At 44.0% G+C, this 6,617-nt stretch overlaps 1 protein-coding gene across 1 annotated transcript in view; it reads left to right on the top strand.

Moving 5' to 3' along the window:
- The window catches only part of LOC109932226 (histone H4), a 118,839-nt gene that overhangs the window by 6,102 nt on the left and 106,120 nt on the right, over positions 1 to 6,617 (top strand). The gene's annotated exons all lie outside the window — the stretch shown is intronic.

Below are 6,617 nucleotides of genomic sequence, written 5' to 3' on the forward strand. Positions count from 1 at the left end.
AACATTCTGGGAGTTGCTATTGAGAGGGAATCTAACCATCATCCCCGTAATGTTCACTGGCACCACCTCCACTATCAACATCCTGGTGGTTACCATCGAGAGAGAATCTATCCATCACCCATCGATATTCAATGGTGTTACCATCACTTAATCACCCACTATCAACATCCTTGGGGTTACTATTGAGAGAGAATCTAACCATTGGTCCTTGACACTCAATGGTATTACCATCACTGAGTCCCCCCGACTATCAACATCCTGGTGGTTGCCAATGACCAAAAACCGAACTAACCTCGCCATGTAAGTACATCGGCTACAACAGCAGGTCACAGGCTGGGAATCCTGCAAGAAGTAACTCACCTCCAGACGCCCCAAAGCCTGTCCACCATCGACATGGCACAAGGGATAGCCAACATGGTTTTGTGTACGGAAAATCATGTCTCACTAACTTGACTGAACTTTTTGCAGAAGTGACAAGGAAGATTGAAGGCAGAGCAGTGGACATTGTCTAAATGGACTTCACCAAGGCATTCGACAAGGTTCCACATGGTAAACTGGTTAACAAGGTTAGATCACATGGAATACATGGAGAGCTAGCCAACTGTACACAAAATTGGCTCGAAGGTAGGAGACAGAGGGTGGTGGAGGGTTGCTTTTCAGACATAAGGCCTGTGATCAGCAGTGCGCTGCAAGGATCAGTGCTGAGTCATGTGGTGGAGCCAAACTGGGACTCAACGTACCTTCTCGTATTTGTAGAATTATTATTTGCCCTGAAAATACACAATTAGATAAAATTGATAAGTTTTGTGGGTTTTATGGCAACAAAGAGAAAACAATTCAGTGGTTTTTCCTTTGAAAATTGCTCTGCCTAAAAGTCATGCTCTATAATGCACCTATGTATTTGTCCTACATCCTGAAATGTTTATTAACAAAGTCTGGAGATGTCTTTCCCATTGTCCAAAAGAAACGCGATTGGGAAGTAGATTCAGGGCTGAGCTGGAGAGATTTTTAATCAGGAAGGGAATCAAGGGTCAGAGGGAAAAGTGGAGTTGAGGATGATCAGATCAGACATGATCTCATGGAATGGTGGAGCAGACTCGATGGGGTGAATGGCCAACTGCTGATCAAATGCTTTAACATGATAGCTCTTATTTTCATTTGTTCAGCGGTGATGCATAATAAGGCTCACTTGTTGACGTCATGTGTGTGACAACGTGAGAGCAAAAGCGCATGTGTGTGCGCGCACATGAGAAAAATTGTGTGGGTGTGTGCGTGAGCAAAAGTATGTGAGAGAGAGAATGTGCATGTGTGTGAGCGACGGAGAGAATGTGGGTGTGTGTGCGCGAGAGAGAGAGTGAGAGATAGAGAGGAGTCTGTGTGTATGTATCTGTGTGAGAGAGGATGTTTTGTGAGAGAGAGGAAGGTTTGCATGTGTGAGACAGAAGTCTGTATTTGTGTGTATATGAGAGAGGAATCTATGTGTCTGACAGACAGTCTGTGTGCGTGTCTGTACATGCACGCAGGAGAGAGGGAGAACGTGCGCGAGAGAGAGAGGGAGGGAGAACGTGCGCGAGAGAGAGAGGGAGGGAGAACGTGCGCGAGAGAGAGAGGGAGAATGTGCGAGAGAGAGAGGGAGAACGTGTGAGCGTGTGTATGCGCGTGAGCGTGTGTGTGTGTGGGTGTGAGAGAGAGAGAGAGAGAGGGGTCTGTTTGAGAGAGGGGTTCTGTGCCTGTGTGTTCATGTATGTGAGAGAGAGGAGTCTGTATGTGTGTGAGAAGTGTGTGAGAGAAAGAGCGAGAGAGAGAGGTATCTGTGTGTAAGTGAGAGGAGTCTGTGTGTTTGTGTGTCTGTGTGTGTACGCACGTGAGAGTAGAATCTGTGTACGTCAGAAAGAGAGATGTGTGCATTGTGTGTGTGAAAGAGCGTAGGCATGCATGTATATGTGTGTAGGTGTGAGAGAGAGATATAGAAAGACTGTGTGTATTCATGTGTGAGAGTGTGGGCATGTGTGTGTGAAAGGGGCAGAAACAGACAGAGATGGAAGGGATACAGATCAAGGAAAGCAGAGAGTGAGGGAGGGAGAGAAAGAGAGAGAAACAGAGAGAAACAGAGACATAAGAGGGCTAACGAAAGAGAGAGAAGGAAGGAGAGTCATGGAGGGAGAGGGAGAGAGAGAGAGAGGAAAAGAAAAATAGAAAGGAGGATAGAGAGAGGGGAGAAAGGGAGAGGGAGGCAGAGGAAGAGTAAGTGAGAGATGGAAAAGAGAGATAGGAGAACAAGACAGAAGGTAGAGAAGGAAGGAAAGTCTGAGAGGGAGGGACAGTGTGCGAGAGACATGGAGAAGGGGTGGTTAGACAAAAAAAAAAGAACAAAAGGGACAGGATGAGGGAAATAGAGGGAGAGGAAAGGGAAGGAAGAGAGAGGGGGTAGGGTAGAGAGAGCATAACAAAGAATGACAGTGAGAGGGAAAGAGAGGGAGGGAGAGAAAGAAAAAGATGAGAGAAAGAGAGACAGTGATAGGGTCTTTAGAGGGAAACAGAGAGAGAGAGACAGTGATAAAGAGTGTGAAAGATAGGGACAGACAGATGGAAGAAAGAAAGATAAAGAGAGAGAGGATGGATAAAGAGATACTGAGTGTGGGAGCAAGAAAAAGAGGAGAAAGAGTTGGGAGACAGAGAGAAAATGGGAGGGGAGACTGAGATAGGGAGATGGGTCAGAAAGAGAGAGAGAGAGAGAGAGGGAGAGAAAAGTTCTAGGGACCTGGATTTAATTCCCATCATGTGCAGAGAGCAAAAATGGAATTCCATAAAAATATGGAATAAAAAGTGAAGGTAATTAATGCTGGGCCCAATCAACAATGCCCACATCCTGTGAATGAATTCATTTTTAAAAAAGACATGCCGATTATTAATGAGATTGAGATTGAAGCATCCATTCGGCCCCTCAAGCCTGCTACACCATTCAACAGAATCATGGCTGATTCTCTATCTCAAAGCCATAAAGAAAGAGAAAACAATTCAGTGGTTTTACCTTTGAAAATTGCTCTGCCTAAAAGTTATGCTCTAAAATGCACCTATTTATTAATCCTACATCCCACTTTGTCTTCATTCCACTTGGTTCTTCTCAAATCCAGACAATTATTTATCTCCTCAGATTTATTTTTGACCCACCCTCCACATCATTCTGTGGCTGAGAATTTTACAGGCCCACTCCCCTCTGGGGGAAGATATTTCTCCTCATCTCAGCCCTACTCCATCTCCTTTAGACTGCACCTCCCTGGTCCTAGACTCCTCTTAATCAGGGGGAAACATGCTCTCTGCATCGAGTCTGTCCAGCACTGGTAGAATTTTCAATCTGATCCCCTCTTCTCAAAGAACAAAGAACAAAGAAAATTACAGTACAGGAACAGGCCCTGTAAGCCTGTACAGACATGCTGCCTGTCACAACTAAAACCCCTTACCCTTCAGGGGACCGTATCCCTCTATTCCCATCCTGTTCATGTACTTGTCAAGACGTCCTCTAAAAGTCACTGTAGTATCTGCTTCCACTACTTCCACCAGCAGAGAGTTCCAGGCACCCACCACCCTCTGTGTAAAAAATTTGCCTCGTACATCACCTTTAAGCCTTGCCCCTCGCCTTCTTCTTCTCCTTCTAAACTCGAGCGAATATAGCTCCCACTCAAATCAATCTCTCCAGACAGGACAATCTTGCCATCCCTGCTATCAGCTTAGTGAAATTCTGCTTCACTCCTTCTCTGGAAAGGATATCCTTTCTTCTGTAGTGCGACCAAAACTGCACACAATACTCCAGCTGTGGTCTCACCGAGACACTGTATAACTGCAGTAAGACAACCCTACTTCCAAATTGTAATCGTCTTGCAATGAAGACCAATGTCCCATTTGCCTTCCTAATTACTGGCTGGACCTGCACGTGTACTTTTATTGACACTCTGATCCCTTTGTACATCCACACTTCCCAGTGTATCACCATTTCAATCATATATGCTTTCTGTTTCTCCACACCTGAAGTGTATCATTTTACATTTAGCCATGTTGTACTGCATCTGCCATGAGCTTGCCCCACTCACTCAATTTGTCTAAATCACCTCCATTGTGCCCTCCTCACAATCCTGCCCAGTTTTGTGTCATGACCAAATCTGGAACTGATGCATTTTGCTCCCTCATCCAGGTCACTAATATATATTGAGAGTGGCTGGGCCCCAAGTGGTGATCCCTGTGATATCCCACTAGTCACTACTTGCCTCTCGGTAAAAAGAGCCATTTATTCACACTCTGGTTGACAGACAGGAAACAATTCTCAATCCACATCAACATAGTATCCTCAATCCCTTGTATTTTGCACTTTGCACAGGAATCTTCTTTCAAAAGTCTTCTGAAAAAACAAATATACTACATCGACTGGTTTTCTCTCATCCATCCTTTGGCCCAGGAAAGCACCAGTCAATTTATTAAGATTTATTTGCCTTTCATAGCCCCATTCTGGCTTTTTCCAATCCTTTTAATGCTTTTTAAGTGTTCTGTTATCACATCTTTTATAATTGATTCCAGAATTTCCCCTACAAACCGATGTTTGGCTATCTGGTCGATAATACTCCACTTTATTTTTGTCTTTCTGCCTCCTTTTTAAACAGAGGGATTGCATTCGCTCCCCTCCAATATGTGCAAACTGTTCCAGAGCCTACAGAATCTTAGAACATGACCAACAATGCCCTCATTTTGTCTAGTTTTTTTAAATTCATTCATGAGATAAGGGCATTGCTCGCTAAGCAGCATTTATTGCCCATCGCCAATTGCTTAGAGGGCAGTTCAGAGTCAACCACATTGCTGTGGGTCTGGAGTCACATGTAGGCCAAACTAGGTAAGGATGGCAGTTTCCTTCCCTAAAGGAGGCAAGAGGGGATTTTCTGACAATCGACAATGTTTTCATGGTCATCATTAGATTCTTAATTCTAGATATTATTGAATTCAAATTCCACCATCTGCCATGGCAGGTTTTGAACCCGGGTCCCCAGAATGTTGTTTGGGTCCCTGGATTAACAGTCTAGCAATAATACCATGAGGCCATTGCCTCATCTAGTTTGAATTCCTTAAGCATACTGAGATATGGATTATTAGTCCCTGGGGATTTAGCAGCCTTCAATCCCATCAATTTCCCCAACACTATTTCCCTACTAACACTGATTCCTTTCAGTTCCTTCCTCTCACTAGACCTTGGTTCCCTAGCATTTTCTGGGAGCTTACTTTTCCTCTTTTGAGGAAGACATAACCAAATTGTGTTTTCAAACCTCCTGCCATTATAATATCCCCCAGATGCTAACTGTAAGGGACCTATGATTTTCTTCACAATTCTTTTCTCTTCACGTGCTTCCAGAAGCTTGTACAGTCAGTTTTTATGTTCCCTGTAATTTTATGCTCATTCCCTGCTTTGCTGCTTTTGAACAAAACTTTTGTCCTTGTTTTCCAAACTCTAAATTTAATTGCACAAATTAATTCACACACATACATTCACAAGCACATACTCTCTTTTTATACATTCATGAGATATGGGCATCACTGGCTGGACCAGCATTTATTGCATGTCCCTAATTGCCCACACGTGATTAAGAGTCAACCATTTTGGGGTGGGTCTGGAGTCACATGTAGACCAGACCAGGTAAAGATAGCAGATTCCTTCCCTGAAGGACACAGTGAACCAAATGGGGTTTTCCTGATAATTGACAGTGATTTCCATTGGATCAGCTTCTTTCTTGTTAAATACAGCTTTGCTTTTAAAAAAAAAATCAAACTTTAATCATCTGCTGTGGTGAGATCCAAAACTCAGACTGAGGTTCTGACTCCATTGTCGACTGACTGAGCAAATTGACTGACTGTCTGAGTGACTCACATACAGACACACAAATGCACACAAACTCTCATCCACACCGCGCACCCTCTCTGACTCTCTCACACTCACTCTCTGGCTCACATTCTCTCTCTCTCCCTCATGCTCTCTCTTTCCACACACTGTCTCATGTGCCCTCACAATCTCTTTGTCCCCACACAGTTTCTCTCTCACATACATACACACATAAACATTTCCATACTTGTGCACTGATGAGAATCATGTATTTCCCATGTGTCTGGATTTACATGTCAAGTTGTGTCACACACACCATGTTTACAAAGTTCATTGATCATTGCAGCGTTTGACAAAATTCATTTCCTTTTCAGAAATACATCAGATTCAAGTGACTGAACAGAACATAGTGACTGGCCCCTGAGGGATTTCCCCAGTATCTCTTTATCCCGTTCACTGACACTGTCTCCAAGAGATCGAAACCATTCGGAATCAATGAGAAACCTGGCAAAGGAAAGCAAAGGGGCTTTCCACAGACATAATTCTCTCAAGCAATTTCTTTCACACACATTCTCTCTCATAGTCTCTCTCTGGTCTCTCCCACATGCATGAAATAGGTGTGAGACAGTGTGTGAGAGAATGTGAGCAAGATAGCGTATGAAAGAGAGTATATGGGAGAGCGTGCGAGAGAGAGACAGAGCGTGCGAGAGAGAGACAGAGCGTGCGAGAGAGAGACAGAGCGTGCGAGAGAGAGACAGAG

Source organism: Rhincodon typus, unplaced genomic scaffold, assembly GCF_021869965.1.
Source record: "Rhincodon typus isolate 14 unplaced genomic scaffold, sRhiTyp1.1 hic_rhity00000051, whole genome shotgun sequence".
NCBI classification, from domain to species: Eukaryota; Metazoa; Chordata; class Chondrichthyes; order Orectolobiformes; family Rhincodontidae; genus Rhincodon; species Rhincodon typus.